Source organism: Haemaphysalis longicornis, unplaced genomic scaffold (assembly GCF_048455015.1).
Source record: "Haemaphysalis longicornis isolate Haplotype H1 unplaced genomic scaffold, Haemaphysalis longicornis Haplotype H1 scaffold_10, whole genome shotgun sequence".
NCBI classification, from domain to species: domain Eukaryota; kingdom Metazoa; phylum Arthropoda; class Arachnida; order Ixodida; family Ixodidae; genus Haemaphysalis; species Haemaphysalis longicornis.
Window position 1 is genome coordinate 114,092,577 of NW_027526204.1, and position 17,429 is coordinate 114,110,005.

A 17,429-nucleotide genomic window follows, 5' to 3' on the forward strand; every position below is an offset into this window, starting at 1 on the left:
TTTCCTAAGAAGTGCTCAGGGGCCCTCGAGGCCTTTCCTCTCTCTAAATGTAAGCGTCGGTGCACGCTTCGCACCGCACTTATCAAGTTCTGAGAGGTCAATGGACAACAATTGTGGCACGCCCACTACGGCGTTCTGGCAAGAGCCCAATACGTTTTTCCAAAGCAACAATAACGCACACCATTGTTTGTCAAATGTTTTCGCGTAAGCCCTAGGCGGGCGCTTATACGACAATAACCGCCATGTACATACACACCCAACACGCACCCTGCAAACGCGAGCAGATCCTTCGTAAGGACCCCTGCCTCTACACGCCCGTCGCAGGGTTTGTCTTCAAATAGACCCTGCGCCACTGCGAAAGGTTACGTATGTACCTTGCATACCGCGGGACCCTACTGCGCCTGCGCGCGCGTACACGGCGAAAAGGGCCGCACACCACCGGAACGAATGCACACGTGCCCAGTCGAGCACCGATACATACGGAACACACGGAACGTACGGAACACACGGTATGTGCCTGGATAGAGCGGCACAACGTGATTCGCTCGCCACAGCAGATGCGCTTTCCAGTGTCTGCGTTGCTTTTGTGGCATTTTAAAAAAAAGTGTCTAGCGAATGTGCTTATTGCTGCGGAAGGGAAGGCGGCCAGTAGCCGCGATATAGCTTGAGTAACGTCACTGGAGCGCGCAAACAATGACCAGATCGAGAACGAAGGGAAAATCTTCTGAGCAAGTTTCTAAGTTATGGGACGGGCCTACAGCCATAATATTTGACTGGAGTACTTTGTGACCCCCGTATTTACTCGATGCGCTTGTTGGCTACGCTCTAACAGCATCGCAGATTTTGAAAAAGAAAGTTGCAGAAAGCGCTGCAGGGTAATGTCGCGCCAACAGCGCATCTGCAAGGGTGTAAAAGTGTCTCGGAAGTGTTTCAGCTCTGGAAGTAGTTCCTGTCAAAAGATGCAGACGGGAATGTGAAGAAAAAGGCGCCAACGCAATGTAGCAGTGTAGAATTCCCTAATAAGTATCTTCAGCGGAAGCCACAATGCAAGTTCACGTGCGTTCATGGGAGCACAGACTTCCATCGCGAATCCGGTAGCCGCGGGTTTTAGCGCGTGCAAACTATATGCCACCTCTCCGCGACAAAAAAAAAAAAAACTGGCCCTTAGGGGGCGGCGCGGGGGGGGGGGGGGGGGGGGGGGGGGGCGAGGTATATAGAATGTTTAATTTGTGTTGAAAAAAAGACACCATGGTTTTGACATACAGTGCCATTTATTGTAGCGTTTTCTTTGAGAGAAATCAACATAACGTCTGTACTGAAAGTGATTGAGAGCTTGGTTATTGCTCTGTATGTCCTTCACTGCAAAGTAATCGCAATTGCTGACCGCGGCGGAAGCATTTCGTTCTTTTCTTCCTTCCTTAGGTCCCCCTCTATCTCAGGCAGCGCACTCGCCCGCGTATTTTCTCTTCTCGCGTGTTTTTGCGCGGCTTGTAGACACATGTCGTCTTGGTTGTTGAATTGACGCTTATAAAACGCCAGAACTGACATAATCATGGCACGAGAGCCAAAAAACCGGCCAATGACAGCAGCCGGTTTCAAGTATGGACCGGCAACCGGCCCGCTGTTTAAAAAAACCGGTCTAGCCGGTCCAAAACCGGGCAGGTGGCAACCCTAGCCAGTGCTAACGCGGTCCACTTTGGGAGAGATATAGTGACTAGAATATACTAGGTATATTCTAGGCACTATAGTGTCTAGTATATACTAGGTATATTCTAGGCACTGTAGTGCCTAGTATATTTTAGGCACTATAGGAGAGGTGTGAAAGGCTGCGGGCAAAACGATCCGCGCCTGCCTGTCGTGGAGGACTTTCAGCGGGAATTTTCAAAATCCATATGAGGTGCAACATCCGGGTCTCCGACGAAGAGAGAGCTAGGCGCAGCCACCTCTACTGTTTCTCCAGCCTTGCACCACTAATGCAAGCTGCGCCAATTTTTCGCGTTATTAAACGAGTGCTGCTGGGGTGAGTGGCATAACATAACGTAATCCCAGGCAAAGAAGAATGAATTCGTAATAAGTGATGCCTCGGTAAAAAAGGGTATGATTTGCTCTCTATGCACTTCCCTGGCGACGTTGGAACACTTCAAATAAAGCGAGATTGGGAACAAAGCGATTTCGTTATAATGATCGTTTAGTGTATTTCTATTCATGGCACTGAAACGTATACTTTTATAGGTTTCCAAACTTAAAGGGGCACTGACACAAAAATTTTGCATCTTGTTTTTTTTGTTGCGATAAGTAGCTAGTGACCTACTTATAACCTGTAGAAACCTCATTTGCTTCAGCGTGCGACGGTTGTTTAATTAGAGGCATTTTCAATGCGGCCAGTCGCAGTTTCGGTTTCAGCGAGTGCCGCGAAACGATGGATTTTGTGGATTTTGTGTGAACAAAGTTGACCACGTGACCGTCGAAGGGATATCACAGAGCAGAGCCGCTGTAGCACTGTCGAATCCGCATCGACGGCAGTTTCTGCGAATGCCCCCACGTACTGATCTCGTGAGGCGCTTAATTAAAAAGCGACCGTGGATGTGACGCAGGCGCTGCGAGTGCAAATGCTACCGCGGCTAAAGAACGACGCGCGACGCTCGAGACGGTGGGTGCAAGATGCGCGCTGGGAGCTGCCGGCCGGTCTGCCTACAGGTCCGCCTACAGATGTGTTCGGCTCAGCACTGCGGCGGATATTCGAGTGCCGCTCTCGCAAGCGGTGCAGATGACAATTTTTAATGCGACCCGCCATCGCATCATTAACTCCTTTCTCATGTAAGCCACCATGGTCGGGACTTGGGGACAATTTCGTGCAGCGGTAACAAGCTATCACTCGAGCTACCTGCGCCGGCCTGGGCCACTTCGCGGCCGTGGCCGCCGCCTGCACAGCGACCGTGCGGCTAGCTCAGTGAGCTTTTCGTGCCTCCGGCGCGTTTTCGCATCTAATGGTAATAAACAGTAATAGAAACAGAGTGCCTGGAATCGCTGTAGAACTTTGGTCGCGGCCAGCCAGCTGCCCGATTAGCTGACGAAATCACGGCGCCTCCGCCGCCAACGATCGGGTCGTTCGTTCTCGAGAGCAGAAGCTCCGCCCTCCGGCCCTCCGAATGGAGCGGCGAGCCGGGCGAACCGGCAAAAAACGCCGGTAGTGCGGAAGCGGCAAACACAAACTCGTGACGTGTTTGGATGTTGTTTATTTACAATTGCGCGTGGTCCTCTGCTGGCTGCTCGGTTGCGTTTCGCACACTTCAAAATTGATTTTAAATATGTTCTAGGCTGTATTCGCCGCTGATATTTTGCAGACGATGTATATGTGTTCCCACCAATCTATCTCCAAAGTTATCTCGCCTTCAAAATTTTGTGTCAGTGCCCCTTTAAAGGTACGCTCAAGGAAACCAGCAAGTTGATTTCAACACTAATCAAACTGCAACCGCTGTTTGCGTCATGATAAACCGGAAGCCAGCGAGGCGGCGGGGATGCATAGCGATGTAGGAGCATCCGAATACAACGATACCACGTACCGAGCGGTTTCGCCAGTAGCTTTCCCGAACGCACTTCCACTGTCCCTGCAGCTCCGGACCACTAAGCGAAATCTTGCATCATGGGACCCGTGGTCAGTATTGACGCTTTGTTGAAGAAAAACATATTGTTCTTTTGAGGGTCCGCGAATGTTGGCGTCGAACGAACCGCTCGTGCGTCGCTCGTCCCCTTCCTGGAAAAGCGATACCACCGCCGCAATTATGCGCCTGTAGCGCCATCCAGCGGCAGCTAGGGATGACGTTCCGCACGCCAAACGATTTAACCACTTCCGGTGCAACTTTGTGCGGCCTAGCCAGTGGCGGCGGCACCCACCTTCACGTTTTCGCTATTTGCTACCTAATTAAAAAAAAAAAAAAGGCTACGCTTAAGAGTTGCATATTCGTGTTATCGGTGAGTTAATCTACCGACCTAGAGGAACTTGCATTTCGGCTTCAGTGTATCTTTAAATACGCCATGAACGTTGCGGCCGCTGCTGGCGCTAGACTGCTGGTGAGGGGATTAATAAGCCGAGGAGTGCTGACACGAAATTTCAAAGCTCAGATAACTATCGAAAAAGTTTCCTTCGTATATGGAGATACCCCCTCGGGAGTTTAAATCATAACCGTTCAGTAGAACATATTTTTGCAGGCGCCTCGTAAGCATTGTAAAATCCCCCTCCCCCCCTACCCCGAGACGGCCGCCGCGAGAGCAGTCTGTCTTGATTTTACCTAACCGGCCAAACCGCTTCCGCTCACTGACTAGCCAGCGTCACTATGCTGCAGCTGCAATGGCTAGTCAGTGAGCGGAAGCGGTTTGGCCGGTTAGGTAAAATCAAGACAGACTGCTCTCGCGGCGGCCATTATGCGACACTAATTACGCTGTCGGGGCACGTTGGCGAGCGACAATTTCACGACGCCTGACGTTGTTGGCGAGCTTCACGAGTACAGCACGCATATCAATGCATATCGCGGCCAATGCATATAGCGCAATATTAGCTACGAAGCGCACTGCACGGAATTACCAGTCTCCGGTAGGGGGGAGATTTCACAACGCCTTCGAGGCGCCAGCCCATATTTCGAATAAATTCTAATCCTTGCGCGCACGAGAAAGCTCACCCGCGCCATCGAGCTTTGACATCATCAGCGCTTCGACCCGAATTGTCCACGTCATGGCTCCCGTGACGTATCGAGGCGGCCGCAGTGCTGTTGGCGCGCGCTTTTCCGCTTTGTGCATCCCGTCACAGTTCTGGGCACTGTCGTCACATGCCACTACGGCCGATCTGGCCGTTCTGGCGCGTGCGCGCGCCCTCAGACCAGCGTTGGCTGAGGTGCGACGAGAGCAGTGACGTCAAGTACGCCTTCCCGTCAAGGCGGCCGTCTAGGTATTCGCTTCACCTAAACCGAAACTGACACAAATAAACGGAGCTTTAAGTAATTATTTGTGTTGCGTTCGGCAACCTAATATGCCATTGTATGATTAGTGGGCTCGTAAGCACCAATAGCCGCGACAAAAACGTAACCCGAAAATTTCTTGTCAGTACTCCTTTCAGCTCACTGTTCATTGCAGTCTCGAACAGGGGAGTGTATTTGTTGCATCAGACGCGACTTTAACAGTGGTTATACCGTTCATTTATCTATCACCTCGCATTTGCTTTCTTTGCAGACGCGACCACGGCCACTGAACACACGCCCAGGACTATCCACAGACCATGGTACATCTTACGTCGTTGCCGCTACAGCCCGGGGATCGACGCCGGTATCTAAACCTCGCCGAATGTGACAGCCTTGACCAAGAGGCTCACGCACGCCAGCCTGCGATAAGCCAGACAACGAGCGGATAAGGTGTTTTCTTCTGTGTGTCAACGTTGTTAAGCTTGAAGCCGCTGTATGGGAGCAGAAAGACAAAGTTGACAAACTGGACAAAGTGCGGGCTGTTGGCGCGGCTGCTTTCCGATTTGGCGAGCTTTGCGATGCCATTGCATAGATGGAGTCTAATCCGTGTGCTGTTGTAAAAAAGATAAGAGGGGAAGGGGGGATAAGGGGTAACCACGTTCCCGTTTCGCCAGTTCAATTTGAGCGCGGGAATTCCAATTTTGTGTACTAATTAAGGCAGGGCATCCTGAACCGAGGTCAACAAAAGTACAAAAAAGAGGAAAGATAGCGTGGGCTTTATTTTGGAAGCAGGCCAGGCTTGCTGGAAGTGTTTTGACCTATTATGACAAAAAAACCCGGAAAAACATGTCAGTGAATATTAAGTGTCCCTTATTAATTAGCCTCAAGCTCACTGTGGTTACAACACCTCCAATATCCTCGATAGTGTGTCACTACTCACTACAATGACACGGGGAGCAGATTGGTTATAAGGGGGCAGGCGAATAGTTCGCGTCTCTATTCGGAAATATTCGGCTTACAGAAGCCCTAGAATTTAAGGGTAGTACAGATAAAGTTAACATCAAGGCTGTAGAGGCGACTAAAAAAGATTAGAATGCTGGTGTACTGAAGGCAGAGAGGGGAATATTGCCTAGGACAGCTACCAGGGTTGTAACAGAAAAAATAAGCATTTTGTGCCTAATAAGTTTTTGTGCCTACCCTAAGAGCAGCGCTAGTATTAAACGAAGAGTATAAAACATAGGCATATTATTTTTTAGGGGGAAGATGACTCATCATCACTCCGCTACAAAGGGGATACCATTACCAATCATCACCATCATCCTCAGGCTGTGTAGCGACTGCTGCCCTAGTACGGGAAAAAATTCAGCTCTTCCGGGCTAGTCACTTCTTCAAAATAGAAAAGGTAAAAAAAGTGAAAAACATTTTGTTTCGTTTCTACATTTGTACATATTCATATTCCTATTTGGCGGTGGTACTTCCCATGCGTGTACTTGTGCGAATTTCCTGCTCGGCGTTTCAAAAACGTATATACATGCCTTCTTCCTGTTCGCGAGTTTCTGTGTTGGCGACCTTCGCTATTTTTACACACTATGTCGCTGAGTTCTGCGCAGTGCTGAAAACGCTGAAGTCCTCCCAAACCAACCAGAAAAGAAAGGACGTATCACCTCTTCTTTCTATGGCACCACATTTAAATTCCGCACTCCTCAAGTTTCAACTTTCAAGTTTATTTTCCAACATTAGAGCGTTGGGGGTCCACCAGGCGAAAAAGTGGTCAGCGACCACTTGAAGGGTGCCTGGCAGCCCGTAAGCTTGTAGTTCGGCAAGCACGAACGAATCTGTTCGCATGCAAGAATCAACCTCCTAGGACCTCATTCCCCATAAAGGCCTGCATTGCGCAGGCTAAACCCGTACCGTCCTAAACATACTCAGGGAATTCCCACAAATTGGGGCGCACATAACCGGCCCCTTAAACACGTCCCTGTGTTAAAGGGCCTCATATAACCGGCCCCTTTTACACGCTCAGCGAAATTTCGCTGTCCCAGGCAATGTCGGCATGGACATTGTTAAAGGGCCTCATATAACCGGCCCTTTTAACACGTTCAGCGAAATTTCGCTCTCCCAGGCAATGTCGGCATGGACATTGTTAAAGGGCCTCATATAACCGGCCCCTTTAACACGTTCAGCGAAATTTCGCTGACCCAGGCATTGTCGGCTGTGGACATTGACTTCGCTCTGGAGGGTAGAAAGAAGCCGTTTGCTGTTAGCATGTTGATGTAAATATAGTTCCCTCCTTCACTTACTCTACACTTCTACGACTGCGGTAGCTATAAAGCAGCAGTGCACAAACCTATACGGTATAGCCAAGAGTTCTCCGACCGAATAGACTTTAGAACACTATTCACACAAGTTTAATAGACTGTATACACTTGAGCCGTGCAGAGTGAAGCAAACTTGACTCTCACGCGTTTAGTATGCTGTATTCGCTCTGTATACACTTCAGCAGTGCATAGTAAAGTTAACTTTACTCTCACACGTTTAGTATACTGTTCACACACTTGAGTCCTGCAGAGTTAAGTCAACTTTTCCCCTTCTATAGTCATTGCTGTCTGCTCTTCGATGGTTGTCTCACGCGCACATACACGCACGAGACAAACGTGAATTCTCAGGAATCTGCCATATCCCAAGGGGTGCGTCGGTGCCTTAATTTTCCCGCGTGCGGGATTAGGCGACGACCTCGAATAGTAGCGTTGAGCCGGTAGAAACAAACATTGCACGGTCACTTGTGCGGACTTTACTCCACTCTTATTGTACACTTCGTATGTGTGTCTGTGTGTTATAGCGCAAGTATGAACGGCTCTTAAATGTCTTGTAAAGCACTGAAAGATGTCCTGAAACAGTTTCTTTCTGTTCACGTTAAGGTCGAAAGAAGCTTGTGGCGGTTTAGTAGGGAAGTGCGTATGTGTGTCACGCTGATGCGCGTTTACTTTCTGTATTTCTTTCCGCCACAATTTGAAGCAGTTACGGATGCAGGGAGCAGGGAAACAGATATACATGCAGAATTTGCATGCTGGAACAAAATACCATAGAAACCGTCGGTTATCTCTTTAAAGCGAAACAATAGGTCAAATTACCCTATGTGCAAAGAAAAAGAGTGATTGTATGGACATGGTATGACCCATAGTTGAAGAAACTGGTTATCGCCGACCAAAGGTTTAGTTAAAAAGTCTAAAAAGACGTTTTGGCTTCCATACGGAAGCCTTGTTCACTGTTCACTGTGAGGCAGTCTTCCGTATTGAAGCCGAAACGTCTTTTTAGCCTTTTTACCTAAACTTTTGGTCGGTGACAACCAGTTTCTTCAACTATGAATCTTTCACTCGACCAGACGAGATTTCGTCAAATCTTATGTTTCATGGTATGATCGTTACCCACATTGGCTGATGCTTGTGGTATGTTCAAGCGAAGTGCATGGTGTCGCTTTTATTGTACCATCTATCTGAGCACCTGCATCACAAAGCCTTGTGGGAGAAGAGGGGAGAGAGCATCTCGTGAATTTGACCCAATCAACTCACGAGTTGAACGGCTCACAAGGGGCGCCTCATGACCTGCCATACCAAAAAGTGGTTTGAACAATTTTTTGGGCAAATTCTAGTACTTTCCTTCCCTTTGTTCCGATTTCAGAAGCTGTTTGCGACCTCGATGCCGACGTTTTCGTCGTTGGTCTATGCTGTACGCACGCTGAAGTGACACCCAGCACACGCATGTCCCATCCTCTGAGTGAAAGGTTTGTCAACAGCGGACTGTGATAAGTCTATAGCGCGTGTGTCCTTGCATATCGCCTTCTTGGTGGTTGTCTGTAGCTCGCGCAGTTTGCACCTTTGTTGTGATAAGCGCTTGGCACCGCTCAGCCTTTCGAAGGGGAAGAGGGAACGGAGAAATATCGAGCCCCTGTTCCGATATCGCTGTTCCGATATGTGCGCGCGGCTAACTGTGATAATGCACTGCCAGTCACACCGGTTTTGCACGGGACTCCTCCCCCCAAATACTCTTGATTGACTGTAGGGTTTAACGCGCCGACGCAACGCAGGCGATGAGGCGCGCCGTAGTGGAGGGCTCCGGGTTAATTTTGACCACCTGGGCATCTTTAACGTGCGCCGAAATCTCGTACACACGGGCGTTTTTGCTTTTCGTCGCCTCCATCAATCAGAAAAGCGGTCGCCGCGGCCGCCTCCAAATACTCACATATATATATATATATATATATATATATATATATATATATATATATATATATATATATATATATATAGCCGAATTGGTAAGGCATTCGAGATCTAATCGAAAGGCGTGGGTTCGGTCCCCACTCTGGGCGCGTGTTTTTCTTTCTTTCTTTCTTACGTAATTATTATATAAAAAAAATAATAATAATGTAACGTCAATAACGGTAAAAAAATCTAACCACTCCCCTATGCCTTCTTTGGCGTTGTAGACTGCCGGCATTTCTTTCTGTATTTCCTAACGAGCCCCTCATTTCCAAACCCTATTATCGTGCGAAAGCTTAGCGAGGGCCTCGGTTCTGGCAGCCTTGATGCCAAGGTAGCATAAGAGGGTTTCCCGCCAGTTAACCGCTCATGACAGGCTGTAGACGTTCGCGTCACGCCCCGGGGGTTGAAAAAGAAGGTCCCCTTCTCCCCGTGTAGTCTGAGTGGCGCTGGCTACCACCCTCAAGCGTCAGATACAGTTGCAGTAAATACAAATACCCCAGAAAGTGAAGCAGAACACAGTCGCCCAGATAGCCGAATTGGTAAGGCATTCGAGATCTAATCGAAAGGCGTGGGTTCGGTCCCCACTCTGGGCGCGTGTTTTTCTTTCTTTCTTTCTTACGTAATTATTATATAAAAAAATAATAATAATGTAACGTCAATAACGGTAAAAAAATCTAACCACTCCCCTATGCCTTCTTTGGCGTTGTAGACTGCCGGCATTTCTTTCTGTATTTCCTAACGAGCCCCTCATTTCCAAACCCTATTATCGTGCGAAAGCTTAGCGAGGGCCTCGGTTCTGGCAGCCTTGATGCCAAGGTAGCATAAGAGGGTTTCCCGCCAGTTAACCGCTCATGACAGGCTGTAGACGTTCGCGTCACGCCCCGGGGGTTGAAAAAGAAGGTCCCCTTCTCCCCGTGTAGTCTGAGTGGCGCTGGCTACCACCCTCAAGCGTCAGATACAGTTGCAGTAAATACAAATACCCCAGAAAGTGAAGCAGAACACAGTCGCCCAGATAGCCGAATTGGTAAGGCATTCGAGATCTAATCGAAAGGCGTGGGTTCGGTCCCCACTCTGGGCGCGTGTTTTTCTTTCTTTCTTTCTTACGTAATTATTATATAAAAAAAATAATAATAATGTAACGTCAATAACGGTAAAAAAATCTAACCACTCCCCTATGCCTTCTTTGGCGTTGTAGACTGCCGGCATTTCTTTCTGTATTTCCTAACGAGCCCCTCATTTCCAAACCCTATTATCGTGCGAAAGCTTAGCGAGGGCCTCGGTTCTGGCAGCCTTGATGCCAAGGTAGCATAAGAGGGTTTCCCGCCAGTTAACCGCTCATGACAGGCTGTAGACGTTCGCGTCACGCCCCGGGGGTTGAAAAAGAAGGTCCCCTTCTCCCCGTGTAGTCTGAGTGGCGCTGGCTACCACCCTCAAGCGTCAGATACAGTTGCAGTAAATACAAATACCCCAGAAAGTGAAGCAGAACACAGTCGCCCAGATAGCCGAATTGGTAAGGCATTCGAGATCTAATCGAAAGGCGTGGGTTCGGTCCCCACTCTGGGCGCGTGTTTTTCTTTCTTTCTTTCTTACGTAATTATTATATAAAAAAAATAATAATAATGTAACGTCAATAACGGTAAAAAAATCTAACCACTCCCCTATGCCTTCTTTGGCGTTGTAGACTGCCGGCATTTCTTTCTGTATTTCCTAACGAGCCCCTCATTTCCAAACCCTATTATCGTGCGAAAGCTTAGCGAGGGCCTCGGTTCTGGCAGCCTTGATGCCAAGGTAGCATAAGAGGGTTTCCCGCCAGTTAACCGCTCATGACAGGCTGTAGACGTTCGCGTCACGCCCCGGGGGTTGAAAAAGAAGGTCCCCTTCTCCCCGTGTAGTCTGAGTGGCGCTGGCTACCACCCTCAAGCGTCAGATACAGTTGCAGTAAATACAAATACCCCAGAAAGTGAAGCAGAACACAGTCGCCCAGATAGCCGAATTGGTAAGGCATTCGAGATCTAATCGAAAGGCGTGGGTTCGGTCCCCACTCTGGGCGCGTGTTTTTCTTTCTTTCTTTCTTACGTAATTATTATATAAAAAAAATAATAATAATGTAACGCCAATAACGGTAAAAAAATCTAACCACTCCCCTATGCCTTCTTTGGCGTTGTAGACTGCCGGCATTTCTTTCTGTATTTCCTAACGAGCCCCTCATTTCCAAACCCTATTATCGTGCGAAAGCTTAGCGAGGGCCTCGGTTCTGGCAGCCTTGATGCCAAGGTAGCATAAGAGGGTTTCCCGCCAGTTAACCGCTCATGACAGGCTGTAGACGTTCGCGTCACGCCCCGGGGGTTGAAAAAGAAGGTCCCCTTCTCCCCGTGTAGTCTGAGTGGCGCTGGCTACCACCCTCAAGCGTCAGATACAGTTGCAGTAAATACAAATACCCCAGAAAGTGAAGCAGAACACAGTCGCCCAGATAGCCGAATTGGTAAGGCATTCGAGATCTAATCGAAAGGCGTGGGTTCGGTCCCCACTCTGGGCGCGTGTTTTTCTTTCTTTCTTTCTTACGTAATTATTATATAAAAAAAATAATAATAATGTAACGTCAATAACGGGAAAAAAATCTAACCACTCCCCTATGCCTTCTTTGGCGTTGTAGACTGCCGGCATTTCTTTCTGTATTTCCTAACGAGCCCCTCATTTCCAAACCCTATTATCGTGCGAAAGCTTAGCGAGGGCCTCGGTTCTGGCAGCCTTGATGCCAAGGTAGCATAAGAGGGTTTCCCGCCAGTTAACCGCTCATGACAGGCTGTAGACGTTCGCGTCACGCCCCGGGGGTTGAAAAAGAAGGTCCCCTTCTCCCCGTGTAGTCTGAGTGGCGCTGGCTACCACCCTCAAGCGTCAGATACAGTTGCAGTAAATACAAATACCCCAGAAAGTGAAGCAGAACACAGTCGCCCAGATAGCCGAATTGGTAAGGCATTCGAGATCTAATCGAAAGGCGTGGGTTCGGTCCCCACTCTGGGCGCGTGTTTTTCTTTCTTTCTTTCTTACGTAATTATTATATAAAAAAAATAATAATAATGTAACGTCAATAACGGTAAAAAAATCTAACCACTCCCCTATGCCTTCTTTGGCGTTGTAGACTGCCGGCATTTCTTTCTGTATTTCCTAACGAGCCCCTCATTTCCAAACCCTATTATCGTGCGAAAGCTTAGCGAGGGCCTCGGTTCTGGCAGCCTTGATGCCAAGGTAGCATAAGAGGGTTTCCCGCCAGTTAACCGCTCATGACAGGCTGTAGACGTTCGCGTCACGCCCCGGGGGTTGAAAAAGAAGGTCCCCTTCTCCCCGTGTAGTCTGAGTGGCGCTGGCTACCACCCTCAAGCGTCAGATACAGTTGCAGTAAATACAAATACCCCAGAAAGTGAAGCAGAACACAGTCGCCCAGATAGCCGAATTGGTAAGGCATTCGAGATCTAATCGAAAGGCGTGGGTTCGGTCCCCACTCTGGGCGCGTGTTTTTCTTTCTTTCTTTCTTACGTAATTATTATATAAAAAAAATAATAATAATGTAACGTCAATAACGGTAAAAAAATCTAACCACTCCCCTATGCCTTCTTTGGCGTTGTAGACTGCCGGCATTTCTTTCTGTATTTCCTAACGAGCCCCTCATTTCCAAACCCTATTATCGTGCGAAAGCTTAGCGAGGGCCTCGGTTCTGGCAGCCTTGATGCCAAGGTAGCATAAGAGGGTTTCCCGCCAGTTAACCGCTCATGACAGGCTGTAGACGTTCGCGTCACGCCCCGGGGGTTGAAAAAGAAGGTCCCCTTCTCCCCGTGTAGTCTGAGTGGCGCTGGCTACCACCCTCAAGCGTCAGATACAGTTGCAGTAAATACAAATACCCCAGAAAGTGAAGCAGAACACAGTCGCCCAGATAGCCGAATTGGTAAGGCATTCGAGATCTAATCGAAAGGCGTGGGTTCGGTCCCCACTCTGGGCGCGTGTTTTTCTTTCTTTCTTTCTTACGTAATTATTATATAAAAAAAATAATAATAATGTAACGTCAATAACGGTAAAAAAATCTAACCACTCCCCTATGCCTTCTTTGGCGTTGTAGACTGCCGGCATTTCTTTCTGTATTTCCTAACGAGCCCCTCATTTCCAAACCCTATTATCGTGCGAAAGCTTAGCGAGGGCCTCGGTTCTGGCAGCCTTGATGCCAAGGTAGCATAAGAGGGTTTCCCGCCAGTTAACCGCTCATGACAGGCTGTAGACGTTCGCGTCACGCCCCGGGGGTTGAAAAAGAAGGTCCCCTTCTCCCCGTGTAGTCTGAGTGGCGCTGGCTACCACCCTCAAGCGTCAGATACAGTTGCAGTAAATACAAATACCCCAGAAAGTGAAGCAGAACACAGTCGCCCAGATAGCCGAATTGGTAAGGCATTCGAGATCTAATCGAAAGGCGTGGGTTCGGTCCCCACTCTGGGCGCGTGTTTTTCTTTCTTTCTTTCTTACGTAATTATTATATAAAAAAAATAATAATAATGTAACGTCAATAACGGTAAAAAAATCTAACCACTCCCCTATGCCTTCTTTGGCGTTGTAGACTGCCGGCATTTCTTTCTGTATTTCCTAACGAGCCCCTCATTTCCAAACCCTATTATCGTGCGAAAGCTTAGCGAGGGCCTCGGTTCTGGCAGCCTTGATGCCAAGGTAGCATAAGAGGGTTTCCCGCCAGTTAACCGCTCATGACAGGCTGTAGACGTTCGCGTCACGCCCCGGGGGTTGAAAAAGAAGGTCCCCTTCTCCCCGTGTAGTCTGAGTGGCGCTGGCTACCACCCTCAAGCGTCAGATACAGTTGCAGTAAATACAAATACCCCAGAAAGTGAAGCAGAACACAGTCGCCCAGATAGCCGAATTGGTAAGGCATTCGAGATCTAATCGAAAGGCGTGGGTTCGGTCCCCACTCTGGGCGCGTGTTTTTCTTTCTTTCTTTCTTACGTAATTATTATATAAAAAAAATAATAATAATGTAACGCCAATAACGGTAAAAAAATCTAACCACTCCCCTATGCCTTCTTTGGCGTTGTAGACTGCCGGCATTTCTTTCTGTATTTCCTAACGAGCCCCTCATTTCCAAACCCTATATATATATATATATATATATATATATATATATATATATATATATATATATAGACAGAATAATGGTAAGCAGTCAAGAAAACCTCGGAAAGCAAAGGGGGGAATTCGGTAGGTCATAGAAACAGATGACGAATTTTTTGAGTCAGAAAGAAAGTGGTGAAAAAATGCCCGCCGGGTGGGATCCGAACCCACGACCTCCAGAATACCGGTCTGGTGCGATGACCACTACGCTACCGGCGGGGCTGTTTTCCCACCACTTTCTCGGGTATTTATGTTAAGGTATTTTTTGTTTCCTGCACTTGGGGGTGGTAGCCAGCGATATATATAGCCGAATTGGTAAGGCATTCGAGATCTAATCGAAAGGCGTGGGTTCGGTACCCACTCTGGGCGCGTGTTTTTCTTTCTTTCTTTCTCCCGTAATGATTAAAAAAAATAATAATGTAACGTCACTAACGGTAAAAAATAGTCTAACCATTCACGCCTTCTTTGGCGTTGTAGACTGCCGGCATTTCTTTCTGTATATATATATATATATATATATATATATATATATATATATATATATATATATATATATATATATATATATATATATATATATATATAGGGGAGAAGGACCAACCGCTGATCCCTCCTGGGTCACGCGACGCCGGGTATAGCGCACTAATAATATCGGTAGAATGTATGTTGGAATAAGGAAAAGAGAAGATTAAATTCTCACGTTTGAACCCCTGCGGGAACTTACGGACAGAATGAAGGGAACCCCATTTTCACCACCCGTCTCCTAGTTGATGAATTTATTCTGTACTCAGCTTTCGAATCTGCTGACCTGTGGTTGCACAAGCGTCACCTAATGCCCTTGTCAGATACAGTATCCGTCCATGGAACACTTAAGGCACAGCGCAGTGTAGAAGCGGGTCACCGCAGGATTTTTCGCTTATCTGTACAGACATGCACAAAATGCACGAGTTCGAGATGTTGGCACGCACCCGCACGTCGTGACTTCAAGCGACGCCAAGCACAGGCGGAATATGTATAAGTGCACACAGACACAAAATGAAAGGAGAGACAGAGCGAGAGAGTGACCACCCGTGTTTGGTTCTAGGTGGTAATAATTCTAAGCCATTGTAACGCAGAACGTCTACTACTGGTATACCCACAGCAGCGTCGTCACCGCGTCCCTCTTTACTTCCCTTCTGTAACAGGTAGGTTATCTTTCGTATCAGCCAGTGAAGCCTGCAGGATATGCTTCGCATGTTTACAGGAGTGCGTGCACCACGGCTTCCGGGAAATACTGTACAGCCCAGCCGCCAACACATACTAAGATAAGAACAAATGCAAAGTAGGACAACTTACTGCAATCGGTAGGTAACCTAACTCTTCGGTCGTAAATATTAGCCCACGAGACGAGGCGCGTGTAGATATATGCCAACCGCATGTGCAATGCTTCCGGCAGTAAATAAAGAATGATATGTGTACTTTAGTTCCCCCCTGTAGATTTGGAACTCGCTGCTGATGTGGGCTGCGAAGCCACTCCTGATATGCGTCGAAGATAGCGAGAAGTCCTCAAGATCCAAGGCCGAAGTAACGCTGGAAGTCTTGATAGACGATTTTAAAGACTACGTTAACTTTTCGCCACTCGGTGGTTAGCTATAGATGTAATGTCTTTACATCTAGAGAATTACTGTGTGTACATGAAAGGCATGTAGGGGATGAACTTGCATTCACACAGCTGGCAATGTTCGCGATTGACAGTGTTCTTGAGCAGTGTTACCCACAAGACTAGAATTTGAGTGCGTTCCCCTGGATAACCCGGTAGGGAGAGGGTTGTTCTTGGGTAAGTCCGAGTCGATCATGCACTATGAATGACTTGTGGAGTAGTGTGGGTTGTGATTTCAGTTCTTTTGATGACTTGTTCCGTAGCACGCCGTCACCCAATAGGACGTGGCTTCATTCACAACCCTTTCACAGCCGTTTTATTCGTCGTCGCTTCGTTGGAGTGCGAACGGGAGCTGCGATAAAAGCAGCATATCCTGGCATCCCGCTGGTGTTAGTTGTCGTGACATACATATGTGTACCGCTTGTAATAATGTTATGCTGCAATTGTGTTGCTTCTGTTACCGCTTGACGAATCTGGCGGGAGCCTTATGATGCCAGTGTGCAGTGTTGTGTGTAACTAAAATAAAAACGAAACCATGCAACGAAACACGAAGAACTGAATTTCCACATTCCTCACGGCGTCAGCCTGTTCACCTGATTCACTGAGCCACTACAGTCGAGCCCACTTATAACGGCGTTATAACGAACGCTCGGTTACAACGAACGAACGCGGCGTGACCGTTTTGGAATTTTGTTTCAGTGGCGATGGCATTTTGTTTCAGGTATGACGAACTGGTGCGAGGGTACAACTCGGGTACAGAGTTACCGATCGACCATCGCGCGTCAGTGCCTGGCGTTCGCACTCGCCACTTTGATGGGCTAGATTGATTGATTGTGGGGTTTAACGCGCCGACGCAACGCAGGCGATGAGGCGCGCCGTAGTGGATGGCTCCGGATTAATTTTGACCACATGGGGATCTTTAACGTGCGCCGAAATCTCGAACACACGGGCGTTTTTGCTTCTCGCTTCCATCAGAAAAGTGGCCGCCGCGGCCGGGAATCGAACCCGCGACTTCGTGCTCAGCAGCGCAACGCCTTAGCCTCTGAGGTACCGCGGCGGGTTTTTGATGGGCTTTCCCCGAACGCTACGCGCCAAATGAACTGCGTGGGGATCACTCTTTGCCAACAGAACTTATTGCAGCCTGTAAAAAAAAAAAAAAAAAAACAGGGAAAGAAAATGCAAACAAGAAAGTACGTCAGCGTAGGTAGCATGCTAGTGCGCAAATAGTTCGTCGCTGAAAATACCGCAGTTAGATGGCTCTCGTGCGTACCTACAAGTGCCTCATGGACACTTTAATGGTTGGGAGAGCACTTCTCGGGTTAGAAAATAATTGCAATTAAAGAAATTGCAATTAATTAACGAAATTAACGAAATTTCAATCGTTCATTGCAATTTAGGAAAAATTACTGTCCGCTACTC

At 47.9% G+C, this 17,429-nt stretch overlaps 1 long non-coding RNA gene and 1 other non-coding gene across 2 annotated transcripts in view; one reads left to right on the top strand and one right to left on the bottom strand.

Moving 5' to 3' along the window:
• The window catches only part of LOC144159146 (uncharacterized), a 33,927-nt gene extending 17,383 nt beyond the window's left edge, over nucleotides 1–16,544 (top strand). Inside the window, exon 3 of the long non-coding RNA XR_013320245.1 lies at nucleotides 5,224–16,544. This is a non-coding gene — a long non-coding RNA (uncharacterized LOC144159146). The remainder of the gene's footprint in view (nucleotides 1–5,223) is intronic.
• Nucleotides 14,518–14,590, bottom strand: Trnat-ggu (transfer RNA threonine (anticodon GGU)). The gene has a single exon. It is a non-coding gene; the product is annotated as a tRNA-Thr (tRNA).
• Nucleotides 16,545–17,429: the final 885 nt, after the last annotated feature.